Source organism: Equus caballus, chromosome 4 (genome assembly GCF_041296265.1).
Source record: "Equus caballus isolate H_3958 breed thoroughbred chromosome 4, TB-T2T, whole genome shotgun sequence".
In the NCBI taxonomy this organism is placed as follows: Eukaryota; Metazoa; Chordata; class Mammalia; order Perissodactyla; family Equidae; genus Equus; species Equus caballus.
In genome coordinates, this window is record NC_091687.1 from 87,559,723 (window position 1) to 87,578,556 (window position 18,834).

The window sequence follows — 18,834 nt, forward strand, 5'->3', positions numbered from 1 at the left end:
CTGACTTACTCTTGATTAACTTTTGACTTTTCCCACATGAACCAAGCCCCCATGAGAATTCCCAGGGCCGATGGGGTGACTGATCTCCAGCAAATGGGTAATTCTCCCAAGTTAGGGAAGTTTAACAGAAGCAAGTATTAGACGCACATGGATTTGTGCTCAAGAGTTTGTAGCATGATGAGAACAGAAATAAGATTGTGGGATTGAGTCCTAGAGGGCCAGTCAACCTCATTTTGATCAAGATCTCAGATTGTGCCCCTGATCCAGATTAAAATCTACAAAACGGCTTCCGTGACCATGATTGGGACAAGCAGTGGAGTGCTGGAGCAGACGCATACTGGCTTATGAAAGCCAGGTGTAAAATATTCAAGAACTTATTGAGCCAGTTTTTAAACCATTAGTAGCTTGAAATCTAATTTGGTGGGAGTACTTACACCATGGAAATTGGTAGTAGGGCTTTTGTGTGTGTGTGTGCATGTGTATTTAGAGTTACCTTACCAAAGTATGCATGGCTTCTAGCAAACCCATTCCTTTCATGGGAAAAACTGTTCCAAGGATAGGATCAGAGGAATCCGTTTTGTATACGGGAAGAACATAGCCCTCTGGAACCTGAGACAGTTATGAGGACTCTAAAAATAAATACAATATTGATAGAAACTTTGACCAGTCTGGGGGCTGTGGCTTCAGTCTCTGTTCTGAGATGGTAAGTGTAAAAGCTTCAGCTGAAGTGAAAATTACATGTAAATGTTGGGTTTTATAGAGCTGCAGGAGTCTGGAACGTTCTGTAAAAGCCTTTATTGAATCCTCAGTGGAACAGTGGTCTCTCACTGATGTGGCTTCCAGGGAGCAGTCTCTGGTCCCTAAGTCTTTCAGACAGAGGCTGACCTGGGATGCAGCTGACTCGGCCCCCTGCTGTGGGGCTGCTGGACGAGGGACACAGAACTTTGAATTATCTACATTGTGACTGAATTGTGTCCCCTTTACAAATTCGTAGGTTGAAGCCCACCCCACACTGTGACTGTATCTGGAGATAGGGCCTTTGGGGGGGTAATTGAGGTTAAGTCATAAGGGTGGGGCCCTAATCCGATAGGACAGGTGTCTCTGTAAGAGGAAGAGACACCAGGGATGTGTGCGCACAGAGGAAAGGCCACCTGAGGGCACAGTGAGAAGCAGCATCTTCAAGCCTTGCCAATCATTTACCCTGCTGGCACCTTGATCTTAGACTTCCAGCCTCCGGAATTGTAAGACTATAAATTTATTTAAGCCACTCAGTCTGTTACGGCAGGCCTAGCCAACTAACCCATTCTACAATCCTGATTGCTTTTTGCCTGTTTATTGATCAATTTTGCAGGATAAGACACCTTCCCACAATTCTTCAGACCCTCTTAACCCCGCCTGAGTCCAGTCACCCAGCTGTGAAGCCAAAGGGTGGAATCGTGTAAATTGAGTTGGAACCTTGGCAGGATACTGTAGCAGGGAGACGAAGACTGAACACGGGTAGAACTCGTCTCTGTCAGCCTCTAGTTGTGGGATCCTGGGCAATTCTTCATCCCCTCCGTGCCTCATTGTCCTCATCTGTAAAATAGGGACAAAAATACTATCCTCCCTCATAGGATTATGGTGAGGATGAATGAGTTAATGTAACAATAAGCTCATAGCGCAGTGCTCAGCAAGCCATCCCTCCTAAAGCAAGGGCAGCCTGGGTTGGAGACGGACTGGCTTCCCTGGCACTGGGTGGGTGGAGGAGACCAAGACGTGGGGTGCCTGAGAGGGCAGGGTCTTTCCTGTCCGGGGGACCTGCACTGTGGAAGAGGAGGTCATCTCACTAGGACAGCTCCTCTTGGCACTGAGACCTGCCCTGGGTTGAATTTTTCTCTCTCCTGATTGTTCCCAAACAGGAAGAGACCTGTCTCCTCTGGAGAACATTGTGCGTCTTAATAAATAAGATCCTGAAGTAAAGGTTCTGCAGAGAGCCTGGCTCTCAGCAAGCAGTCAATAAACGGTAATGATTCCTATCTACGTGCCTCCCACAAGCAGTTTCACGCCACCCCTCAGTGCAGCTATGGCCGCAGGACTGAGGCATAATTTGGACCCTTTTGATCGGAACGACATTGGGTAACTTTATTAACCAACTTGGTTCAACTTTTCTAAGAGGAAAAGCTCTTTTCATGCCAAAGTCTTCTCCAAGCCATTCCCAAACTCCCGGAATTGAGCAGACTGAACTTCCCCAAGGATGACCCCTGCCAGGACGCAGCAAAGCCCCAGCAGTGGTCCTCCTGGATGCCCTGGTCCTCCTTGCCATGTCTGGTGATCCGCAACTCGGCTCTGTGGCTTCACTGAGCTCCAGCCCGCTGGCCTCCCAGCTCTCAAGTCCTCCACCGTGAGTAAGCACTCGTGACCTGGGAGGCAACAGAAACCAAGTGCTCCTTCAGCGCTTTCTATTTTTGCCTCCCCTGGGATCGTGCTGAGCACACAGGATGCTCAGGTAGAAGTCATTTTGTGTCTCTGTGTCACCTTCTGGTTAAAAGTACTTTAAAAGCCATGTTCTGGGATGGCCTGCTTTCTACCTACAAGAGAGCAGGCTTTGCAGAGTCAGGTGACAACGAGGTCAGTTTACAACCTAACCTTGTCAGGAGGCAGGTTGTCAAGGGACCTTTCAGTGGAGATTAGTGATAACAAACTCGGCAAAGAGCTGATACTGAGAAAGAAATTCAGGTGAGGAAAATCCTCCTGCTGATTCAGAAAAAGGCGGTTGCAGGTTTCGAGCATTCTGGAAACATCAAATATAATTTACTCTCTTTTTCTCTGCAGACTACAAGGAAGCAGAACTGAGGCAAAGAAACTTCTCTGCTGAGAAGTTGTAAGCAGTCAGGAGGGGGTTCTTAATTAAACATCAGAGACCAAGGCTGAGAAAAGCTGCAGACCAGGACTTTTGACAAATCTGACCAGAGTTGGCACACAACTGAAAACATTAAAAGATTTAGAGTCAATTAATTCTATGCAAGCCAGGATTAGGCCAAATAAAGGACCACAGAACTAATAATGAAGACTCTGGTTTATGGCAGGTGATTGCATTTCTTTAGATCTAACTCCAACTACATAGCCTATGTTTTATTGTTTGTTCTTGGTTATTTTAATAAAAAGCCCTATTTTAATTTATTTAAACAACACCAATGCCATTAGAAAAGCATGCTTCAGTCACTCACTCCTTTTTGGAACTTAGCAACTCAAGTCTAGTTAACTATCTAGTGGCAGTTTGTTCTGAGCACAGGCAAGGAACCTCAAAGGAAATAAACACTAGGTGGACTATTAGCTACATGAATCTACAAAGTTCTAGTAACTGCCGTCATGCTTCATCAATACTTATTAATAAACCCCACCCTGGAAGGACAAGATTTAAAAGTCTGAAAATACCAATAGCCAATGTCTTAACGATAAGTGAATAGCAGTGAGAGAGGGATCCCACACAGCATCTCCGTGGGGTGATTCTTCTGTGCTTTGGGCAAAAATGGGAGTAAAAGGTTCAGACAACATGGCCAGAGGGAGGCCCAGGACTTCTGCCAGACCCTGTTCCTCTAGCTCCCTTTACTTAGATGGATGGGATGAAAGGAATGTCTCCCCCAATCTTCGTACACACACAAAGCAAGTTCTGCAATAGTGAAGGTGGAAACATTCTGTGCAATGGCAAGTCAGACCTTTAGAGATTCCAGGAGCCCAAGGGAGATCCTTGGAGTTCTGAGATATCCTGGGGCCACTTCTTTGGCTCAAAGATGTAGAAAAGGAAACACTGGGATCTCAACAACGAGATGGCAAAGTGCCATGCGGCAGAAACATGTATTTCTCACCAAATATCCACTTCCTTACCCACATTCCCAGCCCTCTTCTCAGGAGGGGGCCATGTGGCTGATAGCAGAAGTGATAACGTGGGTGAGCCTCATCTGATCAGTTGAAGGCCTGAATAGAACAAAAAGGCCAACCCTCCCCTAAATAAGAGAGAATTCTCCAGCAGACAGCCTTTGGATTCAAACTGGAACATCTGCCTTTCTGGGCCTCCAGGCTGTCAGCCCACCCTGCAGGTTTTGGGTCTGTCAGCCTCCATAACCACATGAGCCCATATATAGATCCAGTTTGTTCTGTTTCTCTGGAGAACCCTGACTAATATACTTGCCCAGAGAAAAGTAGAGTGAATCTCTGGGCCTGAGTGTAAAGAAGGGATGGGAGCCAGGCCAGGGGCATCTCAAAGGAACCAGAAGCCCAGGTCCATGTGCTTCCCCCTCCATCCACTTTCCACAACATTATCCCCACCACACACATACCTTCCAGCAACCAGAGTGTTAGAGGCTTGGAGCCTTAGGGCAAAGCTCCTCCAAGCCTGCCTGCCCCAGGTCACAGCACTCTTTGCTCTGTGGGCCCTGCCCCCGAGATGGAGACTGCTCCTGGGCTGGAAAGCAAGGACTAAGGTGGTCAGGAGACATGGGCGAGCTGTTAACCAGTCCAACCTCAGGACCCTCCCCAGTAGAAGGGGAATAACCATATCTGTCGCTCCTATGCACGGGGCGGCCGGGAGGATGAACAGAGAACAATGTATGTGAAAGTGCCTGGTGAGTGGACAAGAGCCCTACAGATATGAGGGGCCATTACCCAACAGTCATTCATTTCACAAGCACACTTTCTGCCAAGAACTGTGCTGGGGTGGAAAGCCAGGACGAAAGCTGCAATCTCTTCTCAAGGAGTTCTCGGTCTAGTGGGTGAGACAGACAAACGAGCGGTTACAATGGGGTGTGGTGAGTGCTACACAGAGGTGTGTCTGGGGGAGATGGGAGCACGGGGCCGGGGGAGGACTCCTTCCTCAGCCCAGAGGAGTGGAGGAAGGCTTCCTGCAGGAGGTGACATCCCTGAAGGAGGAGCAGAATTCAGCCAGGTGAAGAAAGAGGGGGAGGGTGTCCAGGAAGAGGGAGCTGCAGGTGCAAAGGTCGGAGCATGAGAGGGTTCACGCAGAAGTGTGAAAGGGCCACCAGCAGCCAAGGTTTGGGCCAGAGAATGAGGAATAGTGGACAAAGGTAGAGCCCAGAGGATGTGGGGAGGCGGGTGGAGCCTGCTCCCAGCTTCCATGAGGACCAGGCCCTGTCAACACATGGTCCCAGCATCAGTATCCCTTCCTCTCTGCTGACACTTCCTGGGACCACGAAACGGCTGAACTTGCCCCCAGCTGCGGTTCACAAGGTGGGACCCCATAGAAGCTTCTCCCCGTGCACTGCGTGCAATGACATGCACACACATGCGACACTCAGACACAGATACACAAAAAAACATGCTCAGAGACACACACAGGTACAGAAATGTAGGATCCTGCCTGAATTTCCTAACACAAATATAAAAGGGCACACAACTTCCATGTTCACAAACATACACTAAAGATTCAAGATCCCACTCAGAATTTGCCAATACAAGATGAGTGCTGTCATAGCACCTGCACCGCCGAACTGTCCCTCCCTCCCCAACCTGTATCCCTGACCTGCCCAGGGGCACTGATGCCCCCTCAGCCAGTCAGTCAGCTCTCCCTGAACCCACCCCCTCAGCCCCATCACCCGCCTCACGGGATGGCACTGCCTGGTTATTTGTTATCTGCGACGTGAGCACCCAGGGCTTAGGAGGAGTAAGCAGCAATTCTGCTGTGCTTTGCAACCTGCCCCTCACTCCCGAATTCTTTTTTCTGGAGGACACTTAGCAGTAAAGGCTAATTTATGAAGTCCCTAAAGATTTGAACTTTCTGCAGAACTGGCTGCAGCTTCCAGTGGGTTAGAGTCTAATTGGAGTAGAGCAGAAGCCAAGAGCTGTGCTGGGGAGGGGGAGGGGAGGGAGGGAGGGAAGGAGCCGCAGCCTGGGAGCCACACCAGGCCAGGGTCCCTAAACCCCCTTCCTCCCCGGCAGGGAGGTGAGAGACACCCAGACTGCATGGGGGCGGGGGAGGCGGTGAATACGACACAGGGCGCAGGATGAGTCCAGGAAGGCAGAGGGGTCAGAAGATCTGTGGTTCGAGTGACCACCCACCACTGCTAACATTCTAACCAAATCCGAAAACTCCCCAAGCACCGGAGGCTTCCAAGGTCACAAGATCAAGTCCAGCCTAAGTCTAGCCCACCCTCCGTTTTTCTCACGTCGTGGGCTGACGCCCGCCCTGGGGTCAGACATTCACATCCCTTCCCCAGCAGGCACTCCCCAAGGGCCAAAGTGGAGTTCTGTAAAGGCAGAGAGAAATTAAAAGTCAGCAGCTTAATTCTCCCCGGTGAAAATAATGGAAGAGACTTTGCCGCCCCCACCCCACTCCCTTCTTAGAGCGTTTACTTTAGAAAACTTGAAATGGAAGTGCTTTCTCTGTCTCCTTGAAATGTATGTAAATCTTCTCAAAAGCTAAATAAGCCTCTTGCCAGCTTTACCACCCAGGTGTGTCTTTCTCAAGGACCCGGGACCCATCTCTTTGAAATGTAATCATCGGGGAAGCTGTGCCCCGTCTCCTAGTTTCTGTGGGAGGGTAGGACCCTAACTTCGGCTCCAAGTTGCAAAACCAGCTCCTGTCATGAAGAAGCGAGAAGTTTATTTTTCCTTTGGATGAAAGCAATAAGCAAACACAGATGGCCACCCCAATAACCAGGTGAATCCGGGACGAAGTGTGCCTGACAAATGTGCTGTCAAGTTCTCCTACCTGGCGGGTAGTAGCCACATGTCTGTCGATGAGGGAGGTTTCTTTGTGTCTTTGCAATCTCTTAGCAGATGGCCTGTGATGAGCATCACATTCTGGTTTAGCGCTTATTCAGTAAGAAACTCTTTTCTTTCTCTTCGACCTCCGTGGAGAGGTTTGCTGGGGTGGGAGGAGAGTTTGTTTTAAATTCTATTTCCCCAGCAATCCCACGCTCTCCTAAACAGAGTTCACAGCAATGCCCTGCCCAGGCCCTTCAAGGGGAGGGGGCCCCAGAGTGGACGGGGGTAGAAGCATGCGGGCCCCGCCAAGGTCAGATCCTGCTGGGATAACGGAGCCTGGGTGTCACCTGGAAGGAACAGGCTCAATTCCACCCCAGACTGCAGGCAGTCTCCGCGGCTGGCACCGAGTCTCCCAGTCCCCAGCCTGCCCTCCTTACAGGGCTCTTCGCCCTGGGTTCACCTTGCTCTCTTTCATGCATTGATTGTTAAACTTCTTTTGTTTTCCCCTTCGGAGTAGTAATCCTATTCAGCAATTCTTTTCCTCTCTGCATACAAATCCCGCGTATGACAGACGCGCAGCGGAGGGTCGCAGATCCTGCTTCTCTCTGTCTGTCGACTGAGACTCTTTTGTTCCCACAGGGAACCTTGTTCATCTGGATCCCATTTACGACAATTTTCTTTATTACTTTTGGAGGCAAAGACGAAAGTGCATTTTGCTTTTTCTGTGAAGAAAGATTATGTCAAGTAAATTTGTCAACAAATTTCCTGGGAAGCGTTTAATTGACTTGAGAGCAGACATTTTTTGAGCATTTGATGACGGCTTTGCATACTGGATTGCTGGGTGTTGATTTTTTTTTTTTTTTCTCCTTCTTGCCTCCCCCACATGGAGCTGGAATCCAACAAAAGACATGTCCTTCCTCACCTGGTCTCTGCCCTGGTCAGGCTGGGGCTGGTCGGCTGCCTAAGGGCTTGGCTCAGAGGGGCCATTTCGTTTAAGCCTCTGGAGTCTGATTCTGAGCCCTGGCTGCACTTTCACCCCCTGGGGAGCTTTAAAAGTATATATGCTAATGTGCGTATCCCAGCCCGGAGTTTCTGCCCTAATTGATCTGTGGTGCTGAAGACAGGCAGCCGTCTGTCTTCAAAGCTCCTGGGGATTCTAAGGTGAGTGGGCTGGGAGCCTCTGTCTCATCTGTCAGGTCCCTCCTGGGAGTTAAGAAGCCTCCAGGTGAGGGCTAACAGGCAGCATGGCACAGGCCAGGCCTTCTCTACCCTGGCTACTCTTTAAAACACCTGGGGAGATTTTGAAAAATACTGATGCCTGGCACAAAGCCAAGCGACTCTGTTTTTATTAGGCTAGGTTGAGACCTGAGTAGCCAGGGTGAGAACCACCTGGACAGGGGAAGGAGCCCTGACTTCTCAGTCAGACTGACAAGAACTAGAATCTGGGCTCTGCTGGGCGGCTTTGAGCAGGTTAATTAACCTCTCTGAGCCTCAACGTTCTCATTTCCGACACAGGAATGGTGTTACCTATCTTGCAGGGTGGATGCAGCTGACACGTACAGTGGCTTCCTTCACCCTCCTGGCACAGGGTGGGTTAAATTCTCAATTACTCTCCCTCATGCAAATTTATATCAGTAATTAACTGCTACCAATAAAAATGCAGGGTTTTTTCAATAAAAAGGTGCTGCTTTGGGGGACGAGGAAAAGAGGATGCCAGAGCCTGCCTGTCCCCCCAGTCTTTATGAAGTGTCACGACAGCAGCTCCTTAACTCATAAAACCTATTTCAGAGTGCTGGCACTTTTGAATCAAATTTCAGTTAATTAAAGTCTCTCTGAAACTCCCTAGGGAAACTCTTTGCATCTATTTAAAGTCCTGCATGATTGACCTTACTGTAAATGAGTTAATTCTCTTCTGTTAGAAATAATCACATTTGTATCTCAATATAAACATGAGGAAACGCGGCTCAGGAAATGCGTCTCAAATATAAAAACCAGATCACTCAGGTTCTGGACAATTTGCTCGCCTTTGGCCAAGGCCCCTCGCCTCTCCTGGCCTCCATTTGCTCAACTAAATGTCAGACTGAGATTCTTAAAAATGGGGTTGAAAATACTGCTGCTGCTACGAAGGGTGTGCAATTCCATAGCTCAGGCCTGACGCCAACACCCGCAGGCAAGGATGCAGTTTCACAGCGTGGCAGGTGGCAAACGAGAGGCTTTGAGACAACCTCCCGGTCCTGAGTGCACCCTCCCGTCAAATGCTCTGAACCTGCTATTGGTACCGCACTCTGCCAGGTGGAGGGAAGGACGAAGATGAAATAGATGTGGATTCTGCCTGCCTGCCCTCAAATAGGTTGTGGTTGGAAGTTCCGGTAAGTCATGCATGTAACTAACTCTAATGCACAGTAGAAGAGACGTCCAGCTGGTGGTCAGGGCAGGCTTGTTAGAGGAGGTGGTGTGTTAACTGTGCCTTGAGAAGGAACGGAGTTTACATACTGGGGCAGGAAATGCCTTCCTCCCAATGTCAAGGATGCTAAGGAGCCCAGATGTGAATGGAGAAGTGGTTGGAGAGCAGGGGGCATAAAGAGAATCGATGGGAAATACATGGGAAAGGTAGGCAGGCAGTTCCTGGGGGTCTTGGGTTACTTCAGGGTATTCCTAGAGGTGAAATCACTGGTCGAAAGGAGTGCAACAGCCAGCCCTGATGGTCTAGTGGTTAAGGTTCAGCGCTCTCATTGCTTAGGCAGCCCAGGTTTGCTTCCCAATCATGGAGCCACACCACCTGTCTGTCAGTTGCCATGCTGCAGTGGTGGCTCATCTAGAACTTACAATTGGGATATACAGCCACGCACTGGGGCTTTGGGGAGAAGAAAACAAAAAAAGAGGAGGATTGGCAACAGATATTAGCTCAGGGTGACTCTTTCCCTGAAAAAAAAAAAGGGGTGCATATTTTAAGGCCTTTGGTACACATTGCTCAAAGTGGCCTCCAGAAAGGATGCTCCAGTGTGCACTTCGCAGGCAGTAAGATGCCAGCAGCCTCAATCTGAAAATGTGGGATGAGGACATGCAGGGGTTATGCATTGGGGTGGAGTTTGTCATGTCAGCTCAATAAATATTTACTGGTCACCTGGTTGGGTGTGGGGATGCAGAGATGAACAGACACATTCCCGCCCTCGGGGAGCTCAGTGTGGTGGGAAAGACAGCCCACGGTCCAGCAGTGTGGGCAAACCCGGGCTCCCTTGAAAGCTACAAGTAGGTTTGTGAGATGGAAAGAGCATCCTTTCTGGGTTCTTTCTCTTTGCGGCACCTCATTCACCTCTATTCGCGTGGCTCTGCCAATTCTGGTCAGGGTCGCTGGATCTCCAAAGGACAGCTAAATTTCCCAGCTGCCCCCCACTTACTGCCACAGTCCTTGTCCCAGCCACTGTCCTTCAGCGCTGGGGAAATTTCCAAGGTGCTTGGTGGCAGCTGCCCAGCTCCCTGCAAGTGGTATGGCTAGGCTTTCTCAGGCGCACAGGTAGGAAAGCCATCACAGAGATCTCGTCTGGGGACCCCTTGCAGTAGGCATTCGAGGCCTTAAAATATGCATGCCTATTGACCCAGCTTTTAGGGATGATCCTAAGAAGTAAGCAGGAGTATTTGCAGAGCTTTATCTACAAGATCATGTATTGTTTATGAGAAGAAAACAAATCACTGAAAATGATCTACATTGTCAACCATAGGAGATTGGTTAAATAATTTATAGCATATTCACACAATGCCAGTATTATAAATTATATCACGGAAGAATATTTAATGACAGGAAAAGAAAGTTTAAGAGAATTGGAAATATCACACTGTGAAACAATATTACCATATGATTCTATTTATGATAGAAAAAAAGTGTATATACACTTATCTAGAGACACAAGGAAGACAGAATCGTCATGCATAAAAAAACATAAAACAGTGATTTTGGGGTAGTTGAATTAGAAGAAATTTAAATTGTCATCTCGGGATGTTTTTTACAAGCAATGTTACTTGTATAATCAGAATAAAAGAGACTCTGTTTTTTGAGGGGGTTTTCTTGAGGAAGATTGGCCCTGAGCTAACATCTGTGCCCAACTTCTTCTACTTTATATATGGGATGCCACCACAGCAAGGCTTGATAAGCGGTACGTAGGTCTGGGCTGCCAAAGCATAGCGAACAAGCTTAACCATTATGCCACCAGGCCGGCCCCAAGATATTCTGTTTTTTAAAGTGACATCTCCCCAAGCACAGGACGATGTCTCCCACCTAAGACATGCCCAGGCAGGAGCTGGGTGCTGGGTGCTGGGGAACGACACTACTGGGCGCAGGCTAGGCCTAGGTGGGTCCTCCAGAGCTCCTGGGTGCTGAGGCCCGCTGCTCAGCCATGCAGGGTGCCATGCAGCAACCCCGCTTATGCAATGTGCTGTAGGAGAAATGCACTTGGCGGCTTTCCCTCAGCCCTGGGCATACAGATCTTCCCACTCCTTGGTCCCGTTACAGGCCATGACAGGACAAACAAGGACTCAGGCCTGACAGTACCCACTCAGCCAAGCAGACACATTTGAACTCCTTCCCTCCCTGACTGCTCAGCCCATACAAACCAGGCACCTTCTTCACGGACTAACCCTTCCAGACTAACCCTAACCGTGCAGTGTGCTTGGAATGCCCCTGATCTAATGGATAGTTAACATTGGTAGGGTGGCTACCTCTTTACTTCTAACAACTTGAATTATCCTCACAATAGCCCTATGAGGTGTAATGCTGTCATTGCAAGTGAGGAAATGGAGGCAGAGAGAGCATCAGTAACTTACCCCAAATCACACACTAATAAATGGTGGAGCCAGATTCAAACTCAGGCAGTGTGGTCCCAGGGCCAGCCCTCAGAGACAGCATCCCATATAGCCTCTCTAGCAGACAATTGATGTCACAGTTGTGTTTCCATGGTGATTTTGAGTTGTTCCCAGACTTTTCTGGAAAGTCACTGAGAAGGTGCAGCATACCCAGCACAGCTACTGCTCCACCTGCAGGAGAAGCAGGTGAATCCTTCTGAACTGGACTCCACCTGCGGGAGGCGTGTCTGTGGGTGGTTATGCAAGTCACCTGGTAAAACACCTCTGTGAGGGACCCACATGGGGCTGGAGACTCTGGAAGCCTCAGGATGCATTAGATCTCAGCCTTCCATGGGCTCAAGGCTTCTGGCTGCTTCCCCACAGCATCTTCTCAAATGCTTGTTCAGTGCCCCGGGTACCTGGGGAGGGTCCAGTTCTGCACAGGATCGTGGCCCAAATCCTTCCACTCCAACAGAGAACAGAGATTAGGTGAGAGAAAGAGCGTGCAGCCCAGAGGATGAGCCTGTTGGAGTCGACCTCTTGGCTATTCTTTCTTTCTTCAGAGTTTCCAGGCTGGATTCCAACCCGGGATGTAACAGACTGTTACCAAGTCTGGGCAAATCAGCACAACCTCATTAACAGGGCTTATCTCAGCGTGGTGGGATTGGGGATGACTTTCTTCACGGCTCTGCTTCTTTGCTTTTTCTAATTTTCTGCAATGAACATGATTATTTGGGCAATTAAATAACTAAAGGGAGGGGAAGTCATTCTGCTTGCTGTGTTCTTCACAGGGCTCTTTCCTCAACCTTCTGTGGACTACTGAACTCCGGCATGTCCTCTGTTTCAGGGGGCTTCCTCAGGGCTCCTTCTGACCTTTACACCTCCAGTTCCCATCCCCACCCTCTGCTTTCATGCCCTCCACTGTATATTAATCTAATCAAAACCTTACAGATTACACAGCATTTCACAGGCCTAAGCCTGCTGGTCCCCACCACCTTGATTTCATGAGAAGTCATTTTCCTGTCTTTGAAGATGGTGCCATCTCCGTCCTTGACCCTTCACCTGGACTTCAGCCCCAATTAACTACTGGACATCTGCAACTGGATGTTGCACTAAATGACCACGTTGATGAGCATCTTAGTCCCATCCTTCTTGCTCCCCTCCACATTGTCACTGCTCACCCCCAAAGTTTCTTTTTCACCGCCAGCAGCACCATCATTGAGCTCAAGGCAGGAATGTTTATGGAACTATGACTGCTTTTTCTTCCTAGGGTTGGTCATTCACCTAACAGGGCTGGTGTTCTTTTCTTCAAAATGTCTCCTTGGGGGCTAGCCCCCTGGCTGAGTGGTTGAGTTTCCATGCACTCTGCTTCAACAGCCCAGGTTCACGGTCCAGATCCTGGGTGCAGACCTACTCCACTCATCAGCCATGCTGTGGAGGCATCCCACATGAAAATAGAGGAGGATTGGCATGGATGTTAGCTCAGGACTAGTCTTCCTCCAGGAAAAAAAAAAAAAAAGAGGAAGATTGGCAACGGATGTTAGCTCAGGGCAAATCTTCCTCACCAAAATGTCTCTGGGGTCTTTCCTTCCTCTGTCTCCCTACTCCCCCTCACTCGTGCTGCTGAACCATTGCTGAGGGCCAGGACTAAATCCTACTCATTTTGCATCTCCAGGATCTAGCAGAGTGCCCAGCGCAAAGCATGCCCTCAAACCAAAGTATGAACCCTCTTGGCTCAATGAATGAGTGAACAAATGGGTGAAAAAATAGTCTTTTATATTTTGCCTCCTTGATTTTAGTTTTCCCCTGCAATCCTTCCTATATTTCTCTCCCAGTTGAATCTTCCAAAATGGTGACCTGACCATGTGAGTCCCCTCTGGTGACTTTAATGGCCTCCCCCCCTCCCCCCGCCATCAAGCCCCTTCAAAATCCAGCCCCTTTTAACCATTTTTTGCAAAGAATTTGTTCTCTCACTCCCTGAGGCTCTCCTCCAGCTGATCTGGCCCCTCCAGCCCGTGGACCTCATGGGACACTGCTGGGCAGCCTGGCTCCCTGGCCCTACTCTACTTTGTCAAGCTGCCATCTTCACCCCAGCCTGTCAGAGGTGTGCTAACGTGAAGTCACTGTCATATTTAGTCAGGCGTTTATTCCGTGGAGTTACTGAGGATCTACTATGTGCCGGCCACTGCTGAAAACTAGGAATATAAACATTTGCTCAAAGCTTCATTTACCAGTTTATAAAGCTCTCACTATGTATCAGGCCCTGGGCTGGGGCTGGGAAGACTCAGTCTTGACCCTCGTGGAGCTTACATTTTCATGATAGAGACAAAAAAAATAGATAGTCTTTAACTAATTGACTGATTGATTGTAGTTTTTGATTGGTGCCGTGTAGAGTAAACAGGGTGCTCTGATAGATAATTACAGGAAGAGCATCAGTCATCAGCAGAAAAACTCAGACCATTCACGCATCTGACAGGCATTTATGGGGCTCCTTCTATGCATCAGGCTCTGTGCCAGGGCCGGGGACCAGCGAGGTAAGATACAGTCTTTGCCCTTGGGGAGCTCACCCCTAAAGAGACCATGTACATACCAAAAGAATCAATCCAATACACACACACACACAAATATTTAATTTGGGGAAATAATAGACCCATTATTTGACTAAATTATCCAATTGCTTTTTAAGTCCAATTTATAGGCCTGTGTAGATTCCCTCCTCAATGTGGGTTGAAAGGCATATTTCACACAAGAGAAGCTGCTTGAGATTGCCTAAAATCGGAACAGAGATTCAACCTTTGTCTGCCTTTCTTCTGCCTCAACAGGGCACCACCAGTTGCTCTGCAAAGCTCAGGCCTCTGTGAGGCCAGCTTCAGACCCCAGTGCATCCATGTGCACTGTGCGTCAGCTTATAGCTGACATCAGCCAGAATTGCAGAGGCCATCTCGACTGAGAACTGTGGCATCTAATGATCTTGGACCTGGAAGCAGGAAATTTATGTAAAGATGAAGACAGATTGGGAGACCAAAAACATAGGTTCTCATCTGGCTCTACCACTAACTTGCTGGGCAAGCGCCTTGACCATTGGATGTCAGGCTCCCATCTGTAACATGGAACTAAGACCGGCTCTTCCTCTTTCTGTGGGTTACTGTCAAAATCAAATGAGATCATGAAAGTCCTTTGAGAAAGAAAAAGAAATATTCACATCCGAAGTGTGAGAATTACCTTTTTTTTAAATTGGGAAGGTTGTTAGGGTTCAAACAAAAAGGATTTTTAAGTCTGACTACTTAATAATAAAGTGAAGTCTATCGGAAGTTTGATAATACACCACCGTTGAGTAGAGCAAGCACTATTTGTTGTGTACCCAAGAGCCATTTCTCTTCTTCTTCCGAGCTCACAGAACCCCAATTCTTCAGGTAAGGACAGAGCTTCCCTTCATCTACCCTGATCTACCCCAACCCCCAGGGAAGGATTTTGACGGTCTAAATCAGTCGTGGCAATCACATTCCATTTTGTCAGTGATTGGTCTAGATGTGGGCGTATGTTCCAGTTCTGGTTAATGAGAAATAAGGGAAAGTCTGACATCCCTTCCCCAACGTGAAACAGGATTTCAAGAAGAGAAAAACCTTGGCCTCTGCCCTGCCCTTCCTCCTGGGCACTGGTATGAGGATATGATGCTGAAGGGGTGGCATCCATCTTGCAACTGTGAAGCAATAAGTACAAGGACACAGTGGAGGAACTAAAGGTCAGAAGGACCTGGATTCTTGATGACGCCACTGAGCTACTGCACCTGCCCTCCTCCAGCCTTCTGGTTACAAGAGATGACTAAATGCTATTATCACTTAAGTCACTCTTACTTGCAGCCAACTGCATATGTAAATTGGTGCAATCTCCAAGGAATGTAACTTGGCAATATATTTCTATTTTGAATGTGCATACACTCTGACTCAACAATTCTACTCATCAGAATTTCTCCCACAGATATACTCACACAGGTATATTTAAATACACGAATGACATCATTATGTATGTAACAATGTGGTTAGATGGAGTATGGTACATCCATAAAATGAAATATATGCTGACTTTAAAAAGATTGGTGCAGCTCTATGTATATTGGTAAAAAATGGTATTCCAGATATGTTAAGTGAAAAAAGTGAGATTAATAATGTTTGAAATGGAAGGATGGGTACACGGAGAGTTGTTACACCATGTTTTCTTGTAAATGTCTTACGGAGATTTGAAATTTTCCAAAATAAAAAAATTTAAAGGCAAGGAGCAGAAACAGTAGAGCAAGTAGTATGATATCACTTATATGTGTGTGTTTAAAGAAAATAGATACATGAAGACAGAAAAAGAATATCCGTGGAAGGACACACCAGAAACTGGGAACAACAGCTACTTCTGGGAGAGAAGGAGGACCCGGGAAAGACTGAGTCTTCATATCTCTTCGTCCCTTTTGAACTTTTTTAAAAAAATCAAATAATATTTTGTTATATAATAATATTTTATTTTTAAAATAAAATAATATAATAATTTGTTAATCAAGCAAAATCAAAAATTAGGTAAGTGATGGACAGACAGACAGGGAATCCATATCCTCTCAATGTGTTCTCAAGTGCTGCCTGATGTTCAGGCAATAACTCTGGTCCAATCCTCCCCAGGAAGAAAGTGATGCTGAGACAAGTAACCTGTGGCTGCCAAGGTCCCTGCAAATGAGCTGAGTTCTTTCTTAGAACCAAGTTACAAAGATGTTGGGTTCAAGGAAAACTTGACTGTCCTGAGTGCTACCGCCTACATATGGAAAACAACAACAAAATACTGTTTCTATGGAGGTAAAAGGTTCCTCTTTAAAACATAATTCCTCTGTAGACACTTTTTAAAAGCAGAAATCACAAAGAGATTAAAAATCATTCCTAATCTTACCCCTCATAGTGACAACGTATACTGGTGTGAATGTGTGTGTGTCGATGCGTGTATAATCAGAAAACACATACCATTTTGTAATCTGATTCTTTCCAGTTCACAAAATATAATTATTCTTTCTACACCATTAAATATTATTTTACAACATAATTTTTAATGTGTGCATATTGCTATAACATGGCTTTTCAATAATCTTACCAATTTCCTATGTTGGACATGTGGAAATATGATTATAAATCATAGTCAATGTTAATAATTTCTGACTTCCATAAATATATAGCTCAATTTCCTTTCTTCCTTCAAGAGTTATTAATTAAGAGCTAAACAACAGGGCGCAAACAAAGCTCCTATACAAGACATTTTTGAGATATTTGGGGAAATTTTGAAAGTAAATTTGAATCTTTCATGATGTTATAGAATTACTATTGCGTGATAATGGTCTTGCAGTTATGTAGAAATGCTTCCTTATTTTTTAGGGATACCTACTAAAGCATTTAAGGATAAAAAATCATGATGTTTGTAATGTGCCTTAAAATATTTCAGCCAAAAAATAAACAAAGCGAACAGGGAAAAATAATATTCATTAAATCTAGGCCATGAGTATATTGCCTACTTCTCTGTAGGTTTGAAATTTTCATTTAAAAATAACGTATTAGGGGGCCAGCTCCATGGCTGAGTGGTTAAGTTCGTGGGCTCCACTTCAGCAGCCCAGGGTTTCACTGGTTCAGATCCCAGGCGAGGACATGGCACCGCTCATCAGGCCATGCTGAGGTGGTGTCCCACATAGCACAACCAGAGGCACTCACGACTAGAGTATACAACTATGTACTGGGGGGCTTTGGGGAGAAGAAGAAGGAAAAAAAAAAAAAAAGAAGATTGGCGACAGTTAGCTCAGGTGCCAATCTTTAAACAAAAATAACAAAATGTCTTAAAAATGAAATACTTTGTGAGCCAGCCCCGACTGCCTAGTGGTTAAAGTTCAGCGCACTCCGCTTCAGCAGCCCAGGTTTGGTTCCCGGGCACGGAACCACACCACTCATCTGTCAGTAGCCGTGCTGGGGCAGAAGCTCACACAGAAGAACTAGAAGGACTTACAACTAGAATACACAACTGCGTACTGGGGCTTTGGGGAGAAAAAAAAGAGAGGGAGATTGGCAACAGATGTTAGCTAAGGGTGAATCTTTCCCAGAAGAAATAAAATAAAATGGTAACCATTTATTTTTAAAACAAAATGAAATACTTTGTGTTAGGCACTGGGCTGTGAACCGAGGGTACAGGAGCGAACACCACCAACCCCTGGCGCCCTGTGGCACACAGCCTGGGGGAGCGTGTTTCCTTTCCACTCCAATGCAATGTGCCTGGCACCCCCAGGACCTGCGTGAGCCTGGCTTTCCTTGTTCCCTCTACACCATCATCACTGCAGGTGTGTTTTCCCAAGTTTTAAACACCTACCCTCCCAGGAGTCTTAAGTCTAGAGGAATCCCCAAACCGTGGTGCCCTAATATCGCATGTCAAAAATCAGCTCTGTGGTACCTGGTGTCCCTGGGGTTTAGTTCAGCAGACTTTACCTGAGCACCCACGAGTACCTGGCACTGTGAAGGCACCGGGACTTGACAGGTGGATGGCCTGACCCCTGCCCTCCTACCTAGTTACAAGCTAGGGGAGAAGGTGGAACAGGTCACCAAGCCAGCCAGAAGGAGGGGAGCTGGCTCGAAGGGTGACCAGAACAAGCTTCTTCAATGAGGGAGAAAGACCCCCAGTGGAATGGGGAGATTCCACTTGGATAAGGGATAGAATTCTGAGCAGTCCCACACACCCACCCGGGACCAAAGACCCAGAGGAGCCACTGTGCACTGTCTTCCCCAGTTCAGCAGTTGGCAAATTTCCTCTCTAGAGGGCCAGACAGTAAACACTCCAGGCTTTTCAGACCAAAAGGCAACATCAAGAATATCATGTAGGTACAAAAGAGAAAATTTTCCAAAAAATGTCTTGAGAAAATGCAACACTTTATTTATAGATGCCAAAATGTAAACTCGTATAATTTTCACGTCTTAACTATTCTTCTTTTTATCTTTTTTCAGCTACTTAAAAAGGCAAAAATCACTCTTAGCTCAGAGGCCATATCCAAACAGGTGGTGGCAGGATTTGGCCCAGTGACAGTTTTCCACCCACTACCTTACATGACGGGCTGGTTCTTAACGGAACGGTTTGTTTTCAGAGCTGCTCTTTGCTGTGGGGTGGGGGATGGGCCTGATCTAGTTGTAGGCACCTGAGTTCCCGGCCCATCTCTACTCCTTATCAGCTGGGGGTTCTGAGGGAAGTCACTTAATCTCCCTGGACGTCAGTTTCCTAGTCCCTGAGGCCCGAGGATAATAC

At 47.1% G+C, this 18,834-nt stretch overlaps 1 long non-coding RNA gene across 1 annotated transcript; it reads right to left on the bottom strand.

Moving 5' to 3' along the window:
- Positions 1-1,317: 1,317 nt before the first annotated feature.
- Positions 1,318-11,630, bottom strand: LOC102150645 (uncharacterized). Its single transcript, XR_001380548.3, has 5 exons — positions 11,518-11,630; positions 7,160-7,421; positions 6,704-6,859; positions 2,300-2,399; positions 1,318-1,575 (listed from the first exon to the last, which is right to left on the bottom strand). It is a non-coding gene; the product is annotated as an uncharacterized lncRNA (long non-coding RNA).
- Between the last annotated feature and the right edge of the window lie 7,204 nt (positions 11,631-18,834).